Source organism: Mizuhopecten yessoensis, unplaced genomic scaffold (genome assembly GCF_002113885.1).
Source record: "Mizuhopecten yessoensis strain PY_sf001 unplaced genomic scaffold, ASM211388v2 scaffold10821, whole genome shotgun sequence".
Classification (NCBI taxonomy): Eukaryota; Metazoa; Mollusca; class Bivalvia; order Pectinida; family Pectinidae; genus Mizuhopecten; species Mizuhopecten yessoensis.
This window is the reverse complement of record NW_018408738.1, coordinates 1,103,342-1,123,974: the sequence shown is the minus strand read 5'-3', so window position 1 is coordinate 1,123,974 and position 20,633 is coordinate 1,103,342. Positions and strand designations below refer to the sequence as shown.

The 20,633-nt window shown below is 35.5% G+C and overlaps 1 protein-coding gene across 1 annotated transcript in view; it reads left to right on the top strand.

Moving 5' to 3' along the window:
* Nucleotides 1-20,633, top strand: part of LOC110462654 (sterile alpha motif domain-containing protein 9-like) — a 117,066-nt gene that overhangs the window by 84,911 nt on the left and 11,522 nt on the right. The gene's annotated exons all lie outside the window — the stretch shown is intronic.

Below are 20,633 nucleotides of genomic sequence, written 5' to 3'. Positions count from 1 at the left end.
AAACAATGACACACATTGTATATGTCATATACACGTTACACTACGTTCATAAGACACGTCTATTATGTTTCATGTATGAACAGTTCATCAATATGGAGACCCTCATTAACAAGAACGGAATGGTTTGATGCTCTGCAAGTTAGACAATAAAACGTTACATCAGTGATAAAATAGAATCGGCATATTGCGAACGTATGATACTACGCAAGTACGATTACAATAATCGAGTTTTATAATGAATTGACATTTATCATCTAATTCATTGCTATCCAAATAAGCCTCGAACAATTTCAAGATTGCATATGATATGAATGTCATCGATATTACCGCAAATGCCAACATGGCATTTAGAAATATAGCATTCATGACGTATTCACAATATAGACATCAACCCATCACTAATCGACTTAGACAGGGTCTGTGATCATTAAGTTGTTTTAATGTGTGCCGATCGCCAATACTTAAAGTAAAACGTCACAACATGTCTTACTAATTTGTGTTTTACATATCGTAGTTTTAAATTTGTTACACCTTCCTATTGTTAAGACAGTGGCTTTGTTTTGGCAAGGCGTCTTACCACATATCTAGTGTTGAAACAGTGACTTTTAACACTCGTGAGCCAAAATTAGTATTTATGTTGTTTTTGCAGACAGGTACTCTATAAAAATCTACATTATGCATTATAAATCAATCAGAAAGAAATGTCACGTGATACCAGAATATGTAAATATTTAGTTTTTGTATAATTTGTATCTGCCCCCATTTAAATGACTTCGTGTGTGATATGAGTCGGACGCAAGTAATATAATGCAAATATAATCAACATTGCGTGGTGTATTGCCTATTTGATCTAGCGGTGGCTGTAATTCAAATCTTATGTATTATATTGGATTTCCCAGTGGACTGCCACTCCTCCAACTCTGTATGTCAGAGCAGTAGAACAGCGATACTGACAGCGTAGGCTTCAATTTACAAGCCCTTACACAACAAATTATAAACCAGAACTGCACTGGGGTACAATAAACACCGCTTACACCACAGGTTCTAATCCGGAACGGCACAGCGCTACAATTTACATCCCCTTACACAGTAAATCTAAACCGAACAGCATTGGGCTACAATTGTCACCTTCTTACACCACAAATTCTAAACCTGGACATCATTGGGCTACAATTGTCACTTTCTTACACCACAAATTGTAAACCTGAACAGCATTGGGCTACAGTTTACACCTTCTTACACCACAAATTCTAAACCTGGACAGCATTGGGCTACAGTTTACACCTTCTTACACCACAAATTATTAATCTGAACAGCATTGGGCTACAGTTTACGCCTTCTTACACCACAAATTCTAAACCTGAACAGCATTGGGCTACAATTTACATCCTGAAGTTGTGTTAGCCAGAACACGTAGGGCAGAACTGCAGCACACAGAAAACATGTATCAATATGAGAAGCACTTGGCTACATGTACACCCAAAATTGTATGACTCTTAAAAAAATAACGGATTACAATTTACACTTAAGAACCGTGCGAAAAGCGCATTGCTACAATTTACTCCCAACACTTTATCAACCTGAAAACCAAAGGGCTACAATTAACACCCAAAACGTTACGACCCTGAAATACATAGGGCTACATTTACACCTAGGAAAACTAAGAAGCTTAGGTCTACAATTACCACCAAAGAGCTCTAGATCTGGAAAGCTGGAAAGCACAAAGCCTCAATGTACCAAAGAACTATAAAACAAACATGTCTACAATTTACACCGAAGAACCAAGAACAGCAAAGTTTATCATCAAAATTGTATCAAACTGAACAGTACTCGGCTACAATTTCTAAACTTTACCAAGACGTTATTAAACAATGTGTGCATATGTATCAACATATACGGTACCGTGATGTAGCGTTGTCTGGAGTTGGCGACTTGAACACAGTCCAAGCGATGCTTCATCTGTTGTTAAATAAACGTTTAGTCACAAAATCAATATGAATGTTCTCGAGAAAGTGTGCTCTACCTACAGAAGTATAAAAGATCGTTTAACATTCGGTTGCAAGGCAAAGCATGAATCTCACCATACGGCATATGTATGCACCTAGATAATCTTCGGGGCACATTGACATCATAGGTACATGTAGATAATATCGTTTAGTCCATATCCAACATTAAAACGTGAACTTTGAATGTCTTGACTCATTGACTCCTGAAGTAGTCCAAAATAACTGACTGTATTTCCTCTTTATTTATTTGGTTTAATTTTCGATTGTAAATAATGCCCAGCTCAGATATACCATGAGTACCTCTACAACTGTAGGGCGTATTAACATTGTATCACTATTTATCAGGGGAGTATCATGCGGGGATGAAGGGAGGCAATGTGTAAAAACGTTCTGTAATATTCACATGTCGAATGTCGTTCAATCGAACTGTCTTTCGCCGGGCTTGTGACAGACTGTCAGACGGTGTACACGTTTCACAGTGATATGCATTGATTTCAGATTTCCTTGTTTGCACAATTCTGGGTGGAATACGTAGTTTTAACTAATATCTGAAAAGTTAGAGGGGAAGTTTTCTTGAGCAATACTTTACTGATAGAATGCTCGCTATAAGCCGTAACGACGTTCAGAAAGCAAGTCGACTCATACACCTAGAGAGCTGAATGGCAGACACTATCGAGTATAATGGTGTGCTGCTGTATACATTCAATACAATATACCTGAGTCTCAGCGCATCCTAGAAATTTGACAATCAATAACTGTATTTTAGCAAGGGCGTTTAGCCAACATCATCATTTTTTGTCAAAATAAACACTATTTTTGGTGCTTATTGCAATACCATGGATTATCATGCACCTAAACTATTCCTATATAATATCATTTACATAACATTCGAGACACAAATTGTTTTTTTGTGGGTAAGCTATAATCAATATGTAACACTACCTATATTATTTATAATATTTCGCTGTTTGATTGGTTGAAGGATTATAGTCATCTTAATGTTGTTAAAATGTCTTTCAGCACATGACAACGGAGTCACGGTTCTACGTTCAAAACATGATGATCCCCACAGATATTGAAAAATTAGGATTCCGCTGATACTGGCCGACTATAACTGGGTGTCGCATGTCGTGCTTCAGGCGAACACAGTAATTGTCCTTCTCGCCAATCCCGGACGGACACAGGAACTGTGACTTTTAATTTATTTTCATATTGATCAGTACACAATGGGGATTTGAGAAAATTGACTTATCTTATCTCACAAATGAACATTGTACGCATGCGTTGTTCAATTATGTACACGTGCATTGTTTGTTCATAGAGACACGTGCTTTGTTTATGTAGGGCATAATATAAACATATAGAAATGTAGAAATAGTTAAAAGAAATTATATTTGTTTTGATTAAAGCTTAACTCCAGACAGGATAAAAAGTCTGTATTAAATTAAATTCGCCAACCTACCAAAGCATGTGGAAATTAATAATATCTCATAAGATGTACATTTGCATGGTACATGTAAAATGATATGTGATTGTAGCGCCATACCTTTACCAGTCATCATTGGTGATATTTGATACCGTTATTACAATTAAGACATTACTGATCAGTCGATTTAGATACTGCTGACCTGAGATTAAGTTATCACGGTTAAATGTTGGCTGATCCGTGATCACGTGAAGGTAACTTACATAAAGATCTAGTCCAGAACACAATTGGACGTTTTTGCAATTACTCCTGACCTTACCCGATACCTGCATTATATGAAGGTCAGTTCCAATTAAGCAATACGTTTAAATACAGTTCCTTACTTTATCCAGTTTATATGCGGTTGGGTTTCTTGTGTTATGATTATTTCAGCAGGCCCTTTTTAACCAATATTGTTGTCGTCAAATCTTTTCTTTGTTAAGTCTAATTTTGTATTCAAAAGAAACAGTTCATGTACAAGTAACAATGTAGCTAGTTATGTAGATAATACGCGATTGTTCCAAGCAACTCAAAACAATTGTTCCTGTAATCAAATCCATTATCAACAAAAAACCATTTTAAATATATAGTATTACAATAACCTTACCTCATCTTACTATCGCATTTCAAGATGTTATTGTATTTACAATAATGGTCCTCTTACTTCCAAACATTAGGACAATTTATAGCGTAAATTTTACTACCGTCCATTGTCCCTTTTCGCAGCACTTATACACACACGCCTTGTCACGTATTGGGACTGCACTATATGATGTAACAGTTCATACGCTACTCTGGAGACTATTAAGAGTAAAAGTATGTTTTAGATAGATTCACTCTATTGAACTGTAAAAGTTTTGCCCTCGTATAGTGATTTTCTTTCGTCAACTCTGTGGTTCTGTCTTGACTTAACTTCAGCTGGCTACAGGTCAATGAATGACAACACGTTTTATAAAGTTCTACAATTTATTATGTACCGAACGAAACAGTGAAGTAAATTAATCATGATGAATAGATATACACAATGCTACAGCACGTCAACCACTCGACCGGTCCATACTAAAACAGTATACCGTGTAACATATGTCCTCTCAAAAATGTCCACCCCGCGGTCACGTAACTGGCTTCGCTTTAATTCTTATGATGTTTTAAGTAAACTTACTTCATGTCAGAAAAGCATGGTCTGTACTTTATTATATAAGGCAAAGGGGTTAAGCTAGACATGTAAATAATACATTTTAGACTCTTATAATTTAAACAAAAGGTATATAACAAAGAGGACCATCATAATGTCATTATCAGCTGAGTTTTATGTTTCATGTTATAAGAAATGAATTTTCAAAATGTCTGCAATAACAACAAATTAATATTGTGTAATAATTTTCTTTGGTTCGAACGGTATGGGCACTCCTTTTTGTATTGTAAAGACGAATGCATTTGTGGCCTATACTCAGATCTTTATTAGAAAATCTGTTGTCTATGTAAACAATAGTGTAGGTAAATTAAAGACGAATACTTATAAAACATTAACAAAATAACATGATCATGTGTATCACTGTAATTACTTGATCCAGGGCAAAGTTGAAAAATAGGCATTGTTTCACGTCACTTTAAGGAAAAATGTACCACCCATGGGCAATATGCGCGTTATGTAAGAAATATTGACCCTCGCCAGGACAGTTAAGTAGGGCTAGTTAATGAATTGATATGGATACTTAATGAAATAGCCGTACGATTATCGAACTGTAGGGACTTTATTAAATTAGAATATATATTAATTATGAGTGTAAGTGATTAGAGATACGTGGGCTTAGTGCGTTAAATAATGTATTTGTATATAATTTTAATATATATATAATATTACATAATAAAAACATGTCTGATTTAATTATCTTGTTCACATGACGGGGAAAATACAACATTCCACCCCATTTGCTTGAGTTCCGCACGTTATATTACCCTTATTCGTAGTCTTTCGAGAAAAAAGAACAAGTAGGATATAAAAAGTTCAGTTGGCTTGCCATACACATCATCATCATCGTTACATCATCATCATTTACTCACATTTCTTTTCCATAAACCTCAAATGCATTTAATACATATAGTTCTCTTTATAATACGAGTCATTGCACCGTTTATTTCCTCAATACTTAGGTTATCATTTCCGTTTTTGTGCTCAGGTAGCAGTCTACAGTAGAGGGTTGTGGCCATGGGTGATATTTTTGTTAAATGGCTAACCCCTGTATAATGATATGTAATAAAAATTGTAAACATAAAACTGTACTAAACTTGGTATAAGCATGATGAAGTGGGCTATGTGAGCTTCACATTTGTAAAAAAAATAAAAAACGTTTTTGGTTCGAGATCCAAATTTCGGCCATAATCCGAAATGGTACACGTGCCTACACACGAAAAGCCTTAAAGAGGTAAAATTTTGACAACAGCACACGACGCAAAATTTCAAAAAATCAAGTTTTACATCTTTACTGCTGGGACCCAGATTATTCTGAAATCAAGTAGGTAATCTTAAATTTCAGACAGATTTTAGGAAAAAAATACTAGTTGCGGGGGTCAAATTTTAGGTCAAAAATAACATTTTTTGCCATTTTTTGGCAATTTTTGATGTGGTAACCATGGTTTTTACACAAGTGGCATACAAAGAAAAAATAGGTTTATACACTTCTCAGTATTTTATATGTATTGTAAATGTAATTCAGTTTACAAATATATATACATGTATGTATGTGTTGTGTAGGGTAAATCCGCTGTGTTTACATTTCCTCGACATGTGCCTTAAGCTTGTTTTTCAGAGTCGGGCCATTTCTACTGTAGATGTATAGCCCCAGTAAGAGTTGCGTCCCCTTCCCTACGGAACCAATCTCGTAATACGTTATACCAGCAAAACTTTTCTCTTCGGTTTGACAGTATTATGAACGTGTTCACAACGAACCCATAAATATTAACTGTTGTGATTTGTTAATGTATAAATCTGTAAATTGTCAATTTAATTCCGACATGTCACACCATTCGATAGCAATTATTTGCACAGCGCTTGTCAGAACATGTCGTGGGAAATTCACATCACTTCATATTTATTCCTACAGTGTTGCAGTAATTGTAGTGTTGCATCCCTAATTGAAAATTTCCGGGATATTGCTGAATATAAACTTAAGCGTAGGGAAATAATCGTAAATGCTATTTCAGAAATATCACGATTAAACGAACTAGGCGACCTCATTACAACTAATATGGATATATAGATTTAGAGGCACGTACTATCTGGTAATATGTACGTCAGGGAAGGGTTACGTTTAACACAAGAGCCTATTTCCCTTGAAATTCCCGCCAAAAACACAATTTCGATGGTACATGATTGTACCAACCGATAGGTTCATGCATGATTGACGTTGGAACAAATTGTACTTCCAGTGGAGAAGAACTACACTGCAATATTCATGCATGATTGACTTTAGAGTTGATATAAACACGTTCATGCATGATCACACTTTGGAGTTGAGATTTATACTGATATAACACGTTCATGCATGATACGTTTTGAATTTGAGATTTATACTGATATACCACGTTCATGCATGATACGTTTTGGATTTGAGATTTATACTGCTATCGCACATTCATGCATGATACGTTTTGGAGTTGAAAATTATACTGATATCACACGTTCATGCATGATTGACTTTAGAGTTGAGATGAATACTGATATCACACATTCATGCATGATCACTTTAGAGTTGAGATGTCACACGTTCATGCATGATTGACTTTAGAGTTGAACTTTATATTGATATCACACGCTCATACATGATTGATTTTAGAGTTGAGATTTATATTGATATCACACGTTCATGCATGATTTACTCTAGAGTTGAGATGTATACTGATATCATACGTTCATGCATGATTGACTGTGGAGTTGAGAAGATTTAAGCTGGTATCGCACGTTCATGCATAATTGGCTTTTGGAGTTGTGAAAATAAATACTAAAATCACGTTCATGCATGAATGACTATAACACGTTCATGCATGATTTGAGTTTAGAAGGTTTACGCTGGTATCACAAGTTTGTGTATGAGAATTGGTTTCATTTGGCAAAATGTGTTGTCAATGCTTGATTGTGTTATGGGAGCCTTGTGTGTAACCCTGTATTGTCATTCTGGTTATCGCGTGCTACATGTACAGTAGAGGTCATTTGAATGTTGTTAAGATAGATGCTGGGGCTACTCAACGTAATTATCTTGCCTGTACGCTATAGCTTGAGACATGACATTTAACCCAGTCACGTTGTTCTGTATAGACTGTTCCCTCGATACATCTACTGACGGTTGTATATTCCTCTGTAATGTCTTGCCAACACTTTGCAGACGTAACTGAAAGACAATATGGCTTTTCCCTCTCAAATATCTGAACTATTTTATTGACAAAACAACACTGATGTAGTTTTAGCTGGCGTTTTAGTTAGTCAAGGGAAATCCTTTTAAAACAATTAAATTGTCAGATTACCCCTCGTATTCAAACAATTGTTTAGATTTGTGTATTCAATATAGAGTTCAAAACAAGACACGGTAACTGTCTTATGTGGCTTCCATGTATTGCACGTGATGTGTTACTGACCATGGAAACGTTACCATGGTGAGCTAATTATGTAGATCTCCTATCAGCACATAATTGTTATGGGTATTTTTTAACATATATGGCTTTACAGCTACATGTATGTGATAAAATACATCTGCCTCCATACACCATTGTCTTATAGACAGGAATCCGGTCTGCAGAGCAGACGACTGGTCAGCCTGTCCACGAGACCTTTCAACGGCCGGAAGTGGATCATTTTATCTATCTCCTAATGTGGAAAGTTCTGCGTACCTTTTCAAGGTGCCGCTGAGAGGCGTCTCGTTAAATGCCGTTCGGTCTGGAAATCGCAATCAGTCATTGTCCTTAATTGACGACAGACGTGGCTACTCGATCTGTCAATGGAGGTGGAAAGTAACAATGGCATCAAATATATATAGAGATCGACGTTGACGCCTTTCCATATCGACTTGTGAAGGTTGGACTTGAGGACAGCGTTATTTTCGTGCCTACACGTTCTCGCCTAAGACGTGTTACATTTTTAGTGTTAACTTTCAGCATATCGAGTGTGTTTCCGACGAGTTAAAGTCTTCAAAAAAACATATTTATCTCACCCGAAGGAAATTGAGGCTTCTATGATTTATCATTAATATGATTTTACATCATTTAGGCGTAGTTTAACATGCTGCTTCAATTAAGCCTGTTATTTAGATATTCTGTCCAATGAAAACGTGTTGGCTGCTGCAAGTGGATGGGAAGATGCCGGGGACAATGTTTATGATAAGTAAATCAAAAGCCATATCTTGGATTATGCTGATCAGGTCGGAGTGGTTATAGTCGATTTAATTCCGAAATAATACAGATCCTAGGAAATCCGTACAAATGGACATTGTCACTGCCAATCTACTCTACACGGTAAGAATATATACATTATACCCACTGAAATATATTCATTGACATTATATATTTAAATACTTTTTAGCTCATTTGTTACTTTCCAAGTGTCATTAGAAGTAATGCAAAAGAAATTCACTTTGCAGTAGGCTGTACTGTGATAAAACATGTACACTGTGCCAGATATGGCGGAATTATGGCTTAGTGTGAACAAACATGGCATAATTAACATTACACCGTGCATGATGTTGTCTCCTCCGCTTCTTCTGATGTCTTTTAATTGACTTCGATTTGTCCTTGTGGTTTTTTATATCTTAGTTTATTTATCGTGATATATCATCATTTGACAAGTGAACCACTTTTAACTTTGTTTTTCTATTGTCGAAGGTGATCCTATTCATGTTTTTGTATTAGTGTCGTTTTCACGTCCAGATACCTGTGTATGGCATGTTATGTAACTTGCTCACTGTGTTTGTGCCTTGGAATGTTGATAACTTACATGTTATTGTTTCTTAAAAAATGGAGCACTTTGTTTCGTTCCAGTTAATTAATTTTATTAAAGTTAAAAGTTCACATCATATATTCATTTCACTAATGGTAAGGTCACATCATTACCTCATTTCACTAAAGGTAAAAAACATTAATTTATTTCACATTCATTTCACTAAAGGTAAAAATCATTAATTTATTTTACTAAAGGGCACATCCTTAATTCATTTCACTAAAGGTCAAGTCATTAATAATTTAACATTCATTTCATTAAAGGTAAAAACATCATTAATTCATTTCACAAAAGGTCACATCATTAATTCATTTCATTAAAGGTAACATCATTAATTCATTTCACAAAAGGTCAAATCATTAATTCATTTCATTAAAGGTCACATCATTAATTCATTTCACAAAAGGTCACATCACTAATTCATTTCACTAAAGGTCACATCATCAATTCATTAGCGGTTACATCATTATTTCATTTCAACTATGGTATCATTATCAAACCATTTCACTAAAGGTCACATAATGAATAAATCGCACTGTGTACATAATGTTTTCTTTAACGGACACTTCAATGGACATTTTAATGGACACGTGAATGGACACTTGTGACTTCCGTTAGGCAGCTGCCCATTTGCATTTTTCTTTGTTCTGTTTGTTCTCATATCGACTTAGTTTTGTTTTGGTTTTGTTTTGTTTTACTCCTCGATAATCAATCTATCAGTATATACCAGAGTTATTGTGGGATCACGACATATGAAGTACTCGACACCGGTAGTCTTATCCCGCACAGGAACTGACTGAGTCTACATTGGGTCAGTTTTAAGAGTCACCTTACTTGGAGTACTTTATTTATATCACATGTATTTTATGGAGTGTTTCAGTTTTGTCAAAGTGTTTTCATTCACATTACTTGTTTATATCTTAAATGTTTCATGGATCTATTTTCCGAATTGCGATTGTAACGGTTTATTTAGACTAGAACTCCTTGGAAAGAAGATTTATGTCACAATGGAAAGCATAAACCTTTTTATGTCATAGCCAGTGACATCTCACACATTCCATCATTCTGACATTGGTAGGTAACAAGGGACCACCACCAAGACAAACTAGACGGTAAAACAAATACAATGAGGTCAGTAGATCAATTTGTATTTTTTCGGTATCCCCTAAGCAAATTCTTCACTGCCAAGCACTCTCTGGACCCTGATGATTGAGGTATCAACAGCTGCGATCGAAGATTCAGATCATCAGTTTTATTTGAAGTAAAAGGTCGTTGCAGTAAAGTTCTCGTAAGAACATACAATGTGGTATTTACAGGCTAACTACATACTACGTACATAATGCATTGCTCCTGTAAATTGTTCAGATTTATTTTAAACAATGAAGCAGTATAAACCTTTTGTAGATAACGCTATTACTCATGTAAATTTTTATTTACAAATGAATGTAATTACGTATTTAGAGTTGTGAATCTCAACAACTCTCTTGTTTCTAACGTACTTTATGTAAATAAGAACATTTACCACATTAGCTCCTCCTGTTGGTAAACATTCATAAATAATGTTTAGAATCGTTAACATGCAGTACTTTTAGAAGTAACGCATGCCTCCACTGCCATATCAAATATATCACAAAATAGGTGTTAGTGTTTTAAATAAATATAAACCATTATTCATAAATAAACATTTATCTCTGGATGAGCGCAGCAAATTATGAAAGAATTGGTTATCAGAAAGATCTTTACCCGATGTTAAACAATGCTGATTGCGTGAAGACGATCTTTCAATAATTGGAGGCATACTCAAACGTTTTCCAAAACTACAAAGTCTTTGTCCCGCTAGAACTTTACTACTGTATGGTTTTTGTATTGTTCTCTTCATAGTTCTTTATTCAGGTTATATTCACTTACTTACGATATTTCTATTCTTCCTGAAATATGGCGAATTTGCTTTCACAAGATAGTTAGAAACGGCTTATTTATCTTATTTATCAACATGCATTAGAACTGGTCATTCTACTGAATTGATATAAAAAAAAAGGTGTTTTTTTATAATACTTTGTTGGAATTGTTAAGCCTTGCTCTTTTAACAAATATACTGAGTAATGATTAATTGAGTCGAAATGCGGCCAATTTTCGCATTGGTTGCGAGCCATTTGAATGAAACCTCTGTTACCCTTTCGATTTGATTTCTGTTATCAAGTATTTGACTTGTACGGTATCAAATACCAAAAAACAAGTAAGCTTTAAGAAAAACAGTAAATCGAAAAAGTGGCTTCACTTTTATTTTAATATTTTACTGCCGCATGGTATGAGGACGTTAATTACGTAACGTAAATCGACACGGCAGCGTGATGTGCTCCCATTACGTAAAGGAGTCGCTGGAGATGAAATGTCGTAAATTTATACCAACCTCGCGAGCGGAATGTGGGCCAAAATGTCGTCTGCTTAAAGACGGCTTTGGCGGAAAAATTGCAAAACGTTCTTGGCAAACCATTTAACTGATATCTGAAACATGCCGATTGCATGAATGGAATGATGAAGACGTTTCGCCATTGTGTGAACACGTGATATGGCCAGGTGGTGCAGCGTTAATCGAAATGAATAGCTAATGTGATTTTTCCTGCAAAATCGACAAAGCTATCCCAGCCTATATATTGTTAATATACAGTGATACCTGGTTAGGTACATAGTGATGGTACACCAGTTTACTCAAGCTTACCAGGTTAAGTGCTTCAGACGACACTGGATATAGAACGTGGAGTGCCGTCGGTTTCCTCCAGGCACTGTACGTCTTAGCGTTATTGACTCGGGGTTTCTACAATGGAAAAGGTAAAGGCTTTGCAATTTACAATCATAATTACATATGTATGTTCTTTTTTCTAAAATATAATGATATTGTGTATTACTTCTGTAAGCATAAAATATTCGTGTTGTTGTATAGGATGAACGTAAAACACATATAAATAATTGCACCTATAACATTTGTTAATTGGTTATATAGACGTTTGTTATGGGACTTAATGGTTGTACCTGGTTTATAAAATGTTAGAAGAGCGATTTTATGTTTGTATAACAATTCCTGACAAAAAAACGAGCAAAAGTTAACCATTACCACCATTTGAACTAGTGCATGTGTAATTATCTTTCTTAGAGGGAAATGCATAATTTAGTATTGATGTTAAGCTGTGTTTGACGTTTGTCAAAAGACATTGGAATAAAACTTCCCTGATACTTTTGCAAAATTTAAATACAAATGTATCATTTTTTTATGTTTGTAACAAGACACCAAAAAGGGGTTATGATTCTAAAAAAAGTCATTTTCCCACAAGAAATGTTCAACCTTGCTCGGATAAATTGTTTGTAATCGAACAGTTTCATATATTCTTGTATGTAACGTGCATACTGTTAAAACTACATGTTTACTTTAGACATAAGAAATAATGTTTTAATAAACTGCTTTATCAGCCGATGCAACAGCTAAAAAAACATCAAATAAAAAAAGGAAAACTGAGATTAAAGAATGGCCTGTCTGTAGAGTCCTATTAATAGCTAAGGTAATTTGAGGAGCGTTATTTGTCCACCACATTGACAGTCACATTTATGCGTGTCGTGCGGTCACATGCAGTAACATGGGGAAACCATCCGTTGCGCTTAACTTACATTCTAACGTTTAGCAGAGAATAACGACTACCATTTTGAAGCACTTCGTTATATCCCGTTTCTATGGTTACCGTTTCCGATAGGTGACAAACAGTAATCAGAAACCATTCTGCGGTTTCCGCCAAAACTTGAACTCGACGTCACGACATTATTGGTTCTTTTTGACTCTGACGGCATGGCGGAAACGATTTCCGGTTGGAAAACAGTCGCTTGTTATGGTTTCTGACGTTAAGCTTTGCTAGCTACATTTAGAGTCAATAAGTATATTAGGCGGCTGTTCGACGGGAAATGTAAATACTATAATGTATTTATACATCCAGCATTTATATTGTCATACCATCTCAATATGTTGTCAGGATGGCAAACCACAAAGAACTACAGTGTATTACACATGTACGCTTTTCAATTTCAATCGGATCTTTTGTGTGACACATTTTGAGAATTATCAGAGACGATTGGTGTTGAGACATCAACTGTTTTTAACAGAAAATCCTAAGTGGTTTTTGATTGACGTCTATCAACTTAAGGAAATGGTATCAATAAAAAACACGATCTTATGTCCGCCTGAATCGCTTTTCCACCTTTTGGTTATACATTTTGTTTAAACAGTGTCATGAACCAAACAAAACCAACCAGAAAGATCATATCATTTCTTCTTTGTCACTTTCACCATAGATATACATAAAATGGGGTTTGTTAAGCATTTCCTATGTTTCTGTCTCTTCTCGCGTTATGCTGTTTCCTCATTGTATCAACTCTCGGGCTTGATTTGTGTACTTCGGTTGCTGTGCATTTTCTATGTTGTGTCCTTGACGCTGTGGTCAGTTGTGTCCTTGACGCTGTGGTCAGTTGTGTCCTTGACGTTGTGGTCAGTTGTGTCCTTGATGCTGTGGTCAGTTGTGTCCTAACATGTTAACTCTGTGGTATACCCCGTCTTTATGTATTGATGTTGTTGTATGATCTGTCCTATACTGATGCATTGGTATATTCTGTCGTTACATACTGACACCTAATACTATCTTTATGTACTATATTGACGATGTGGTATGTTTTGTCCCTTTGTATTATATTGACGATGTGGTATCCTTTGTCCGCTTGTATTGACACGATGGTATGTTCTGTCGTTTAAATTTTCACTTTGGTATATTCTGTCGTTATATATTGACGCTGTGGTACTGTCCTTGTGTACTATATTGACGATGTGGTATCTTTTGTCCGCTTGTATTGACACGATGGTATGTTCTGTCGTTATATATCGAAGCAGCTTTGGTATGTTCGGTCGTTGTATACTGTCGCCGTGGGAGGTGTTTTTATGATGCGATTTGGATTTGATCTTTTTTTACATTTCGGCTTTTAATGATTATAAGCTCAAGACGCTTATCCCCACCCCTCTCCCACTCCCGTACCCCTCTCCCACTCCCGTACCCCTCTCCCACTCCCGTTCCCCTCTCCAACCCCTTGATCAATGGTCCTCCTATTCTCCTTCTACATTTTTAACGGCATGTTTGTTAATCTTTATTTGTTTAATCCCCCCCCCCCCCCCCCCCCCCTCTTCTCGTTTCAAAGGAGTTGTTTATACTTTTGTATTTATTTGTTTATTTGCCTCATATACTACGTCGATATTGTGTTTTTCGTTTAGCTTGTCATTGTGGTATGTATTGCAGCCGTGGTATGTTTTTACTATTGTGTATTGACTCCGTGCTGTGTTTATTTGTGAATATTAACGCGGTGCTGTATTTCATTTACATTTCTGTATGCTGCATACAGTATTTGTTTGACGATGTAAAATAGAAATAGTGGGCAACTGGAAATTGTCTGATGGTTATTGTTAATATGATAGATAGGCAATTTTAATTGTAATTTTAGAATAATGCTGGAGATGAAAAACTGACGTTTGTGAGTAACAGCAGTCACTATTAGTCATGCTTTTGTTAATGGTCGTATGACTCAGGTAATGAGGCGTACATCGTGATTGACGTTAGCACTGAGAGAGAAAAACCAGAACAAAAACGAAGAGGAAAATAACGATCGTTTCGTTCCAAGGTTAATTAACATTATAAAACAACATGATATAAAATCCATCTCATTGTAGATTTCAACATCGACAACAGATCTAATTGATAATTAAAATTGGACATAAACAACAAGGATACGGCAACACCTGGTGATATCTGATTTTCAGGAAAGGGATTAAGAACTTGTCTCCTTACATTCACGATTCTAGTCTGAGCGAAGTATATCTTACGTTATACAATAACTGCCCAAATCATTAGTCTTACTACTCGTTGTACCATACGTATGTTTAAAAAAGAAATGTTTTGCTGTTCATTAAATTTCGGTATCGTTTTACCTCACTCGCGCATATGTAAAACGTTATCATAAGAAACATAAGAATGCACGAGACATACATATATGTCTTACAGGGTAGTTTTCGCAGCCAAATTTACAGTGTAATTTTGAAAGCAAGGGTAACTGCTTACCGTCAACTTATTTGTTTTTTACTTATGACAGTTTTGGTAGATTTGGTTTTGTAATCAATAGAACGTGGAAGAAAATTGCTCTTATTATAGTATATATGTGGTGACAACAGTTATCAATCACGACAGAGTGTCATATATAGAGAAAACATTTCTTTAAAACGATCAGAAAAAGAAATATTTTTTCCGGAAGCTCATTATGAAGGCAGTGAAACCCTATCAAAAACGGGTTTTCTACAAAATGCGCACAGACGTTCTCAGAAAATTTCCGCCCTGTGCACTCGTTTGAACTTATGGCGCTATCTATCTTAAATAAAAGGTGGAATATCAGACAATCTGTACCTTATAAATCAGATGAAGATGAATATTACACATTAGGTCAGAAGGTTCATGGTTAATAGTAAATATATAAATGTGGACAGAATGCCCTTATCTGCAGTCACGTTGATAAACAAGAGAACATTTGTATTTGTATAAGTAGTTAATATCATAATGAAACAACTAGAAACCCAACTAGTCCAGGCCCAGCAGTAAAATAAATGACTTGTGAAAATAAATAGTTATACATTCGTGTCATCATATCATATCTAACATGATACAGTACATCCTTTATGCTTTGTCGAATATCTCAATTGTCTAGTCCACCAACGACATCGTCATCCAGAACGAAGAATCACTACGTGAAGAGCGTTACGTTTGTCACCACTCATGTAATCAGTTGTAAGACCGACAGTGCATATATCCTGAGTTGTATGTACTATAAGTTGGAAAAACTTCATAATTGTTGTAAGATAAATTAATAAAATTTGATGTTATTAGTTTATCGGGTGATCACAGTTATCATATGAGTTATTAAAACGCTTTCTATGCATGCTTAACTGAATGACGCTTTCAAAATTATCTTCAAATGAGTTCGAAATTATTCGTCAACCACATGAAGTGACAGCGATACTGATATCTGCCTAATTTGTACGACATGATTCAATAAAACCGGCATTAAATGTCAGCACCTGAGAATGGTAAGTCCTAGAAGATTAGTTTGGCCTTTCCGACATTCTCCAATATCATATATCGGCCTAGTAGACTATCAACTTCTGTAGAATTCTCCAATTTCGTGATCGTCAACTCCGTTTCCACCGCAAAACTAAATTTACTTCGCCTTTACCATAACTATGCTACTTCCAACATATTCATCATACACATCACCAGAGACGTATGTATACTATATGCATGACTTTAAATCACTTAGGCAACGCATGGTATGTTTATGTAAAATAAGAACACATCGGAAAATGGACATTATAACTGCATCGGTGATATTACCAAATTTCTATTAAGTATTTACATATACTTCATGCACTCTATATCTATCTTTCTCTAATATGATGGTAAAGTTCCACCGCCAGGATATTTAAAATTATTCTTAAGACTTTTAAGTTATTCGATCTTTTTAGCACTAACCAATGCTCTGTTATAAAACGAGTATCACAGTCTCAAAATGAAACACCTCAATGTTAAACATAAACTCTGATGATTTCCCAACTCTGTAATGTCATTCTGTAAAATAGAATGATAGAAATAAACATAACTCTGATGATTTCCCAACTCTGTAATGTCATTCCGGAAAATAGAATGATAGAAATAAACATAACACTGATGATTTCCCAACTCTGTAATCTCATTCCGTAAAATAGAATGTAAGAATGCGGGCTGTATCGAACCAGTTACGTCTGTGACTATCGTAGCTGATACCGCCGTCACATCCTAATTACCGAACGCACCATTAGTTGTCAGCATGTATGCGAGTGTCCTCATTTTGTTGTTCTGCTAGTGTTAATGACGGTTTTGTCGGATAGCTGTTCCTTCTAGCATCAACGTGCAAGTCCTCCTTCAACATAACGCTTTCATTTGCTGTCCTATTTCACAATGTTTTCTTTAAACTATGTTTTCTTTTCATTTACTTCTGCACAGAAAAGCTTATAGACTTATATTTACAAGTGTAATTAAAATGGTGATAATGTCACACCTAGATCTATTTATATATGTGTCTAGAAGGTATCGACACGTGCTGGGTATGGATCGTGACTAATTATTAGGATGAGCATAAACAAATATCACGCTTTTTTGTGTTAGATGCAGATGTCAGCAACAGGCGTCGTCATTCTTATGTAATATTGATATCTCCTAGTAATATACATACATTATTACAAACCGGAAGTTAAATTATTTAATTTTTCATGCAGAACATGGTCGGATGTTTTAAAAGCTGTTCTGCGTTTTTCAGATGATTCTCAGCTCTAATAATTAGTATGGACTATGTGCGTGTGTATTGCCTCAAGCGTTAAAGCTTCAATATCAATACCGAACGGAAATCACCTGTCAGCAAAACGCCAATGATCTTAATTAAACTAATAGAAATACACATTTTATGGCATTCTTGAAATATTGAAAATATTTCTAAACGTCTCAAGTTCGGAGATAACAAAAACTACTTTAATTGCATCTTTGTATTATGATAACGATCATGAGATTGTTGTTCCTAGGCATGTACATTGGTGTTCATGTATAACCATCAGATTTTGCCGTAAAAAAATACATCAATATGTACTACAATTATATATATCACACAAAAGAATGATTTTGATGTGGTCATAATGTAATACAAGTATTCCTAAGTCCATCACCATTATTTTCTCTGCGTAGTAGTTGCATAGTAATACCAAAGAACATGCTTGCCACGAAACAAAATTCCGACGGACTTACCGTTATGTCTGAAACCTTAGAACAAAATATAATTGTCTTGACATTTAATTCTGTTGGTCGTTTATTCTAATTCAGGAAACGAAAATTTAACAATAGTGGTAGTATTTTTATCGTTTAACACATTAGGTTCCGAAAGTGCTATCTTGTCACGGCGCGCAACGCAGCTAGCGATATCGCTACTGTTTTACCCAATATCCCCTGCAATGTAATTTTGCCGAAAGTTCAAACCCACGACATGTTTAAAAGCGATATATTTAGACCGCTGAAGCAGGTTGATCGATGAGTTGTCTGATGGCTTGCAAGTTGGGCCTTATTTCTGGTCAGGTTGTTCTTCCACAGAATGTCAACAAATGCTTATACATGTATGCTATACAGAATGCTCGGGGACACAACAACAACCTACCTGTTCGTTCCCAGGTTGTATCATTAGACTGGTCTTGGTAGTTAAACTGGATCACTCTATTATCTCGAAAAGGAAGTGTGCCACTAAAAGATTCACATTTGGTTTGATTGAGTATTGACTAGTTAAGTAATTAGCTGGTCGCTGGGAACGGAACATCTTATACAAGTTGTCTGCCACAGATCGGCCATGACAGACAAACACTTCGCTCTCCTGACTTGTCCGTGTACACAGAAAATCTATACCATGGACGACTTGGGACTTAAAATGCTTTCAAAAATTCGGGGCCAGGTGAGATCACGTGATAAATGTACATTACACACTTGAATTTTATTAGGAATGTTGTCTGCTCAGTTGGCAAGGGATACTGTAAGATCATATGAACCAGCTGATATACATATATAAGCACATATTGTTTTAGACGAATGACTATTCTTGTACTATTTACGTAAATCCAAGTAAAGCGAAAATGATGCTAGCATGATGCTTTTTAAATGGTATCAATGTATATCTTGCGATACAATATGTCTATAGAATAATACATTATACTTACACACTGTACCTGTTTACACAAAATGCATTATTGTTACCGGATGATATTTGTGATAGTAGTCGCTTTTGTTACCGTAAGTTTCTAGTTATAGCGATACATTTAGCAGTCACTATTGTTTCCGGTTGTTACTAGTGATGACAATCGCTATCATTACAGGTTGAAACTAGTGATAGCGACTAGTGATAGTAGTGGCTATTGTTACCGGTTAAAACCAGTAATAGCAGCCGCTATTGTTGCCGTGCTACATTACAGATTAGCGGTACCGGTAACATCCGTTGCTGCGATCGGATAACACTTTGTTTTAGTGGTAAAAATTACAAGAGCGGTAAGAGTGGGCGATGGCCTACACGTAATGAACGGTAACATTAACGTTCACCACGAACATCTTATAACGGTATGTTTCATAGTACAGTTACAATGAGTGGATATCTAAATGTATGACTGGGATGTGTATTGGTACATTTAGGACGGATCTATAGTAACTTCGTTTTTCTACTTAAGTCCCCGATGTTGGCAACATTCTCGCAATTTTGATTCATTTTGACACGACTGACATGAAATATAAGTTTAAAAATAAGTTATCTGCTATAGTTGTTAATTTCAAACGTTTCAAAGGTTTTATAGGCCTTTCGCTGTTTTGCTTGATTTCAAACCAGTTTAAGAACTTTTTAAACATTTATTTTCATTTGTTTGATCGGTATTTACCATTGATGAGTACTTAAAGTGAACGAAATGGTCAATACTATTGTAAATGTTCACTTTGATCGGCTTTCCATGTCGATTTACTAACTGTTTAGGTTTGCATGTTACGTAGTTTGATTAACTAGTGATAAATTGATTTATACAGGAATAGTATTTTCACCGTGTCGGCAAAACTTTTTCTAATCATTAAGTGTTAATTCAACACTTATCAATTCGACTGATTGTAAATTGTTATGTAAGACACTTTAATGTGTGTAACGGTTTCAATCAAAACACCATACAATCAGTATAAGTACATGTACCATACAAAATAGGCTTATCAGTCATCGGGAAAAATATATTGACCTTTAACTGACAAACAGGAGTGTGGATATTTGTTTGTTTTGTAGGTTTGTTTCTACCATGTAACTATCGATGCCAACAGGAGGTATCTACATATATTGGTTTTCTTTTGTATCTACCAATTACCACAGATATGTTTGTTTTTGTTGACCTGTCGACACACAATGATTTGTTTATGTAGGTACAGATACACAAATAGGGGTGATATTGTTTGTTTATTGTGTCGATCTATCAATACAAACATATTTGTACGGTTACTGCAATACAAGTCGTATTTTT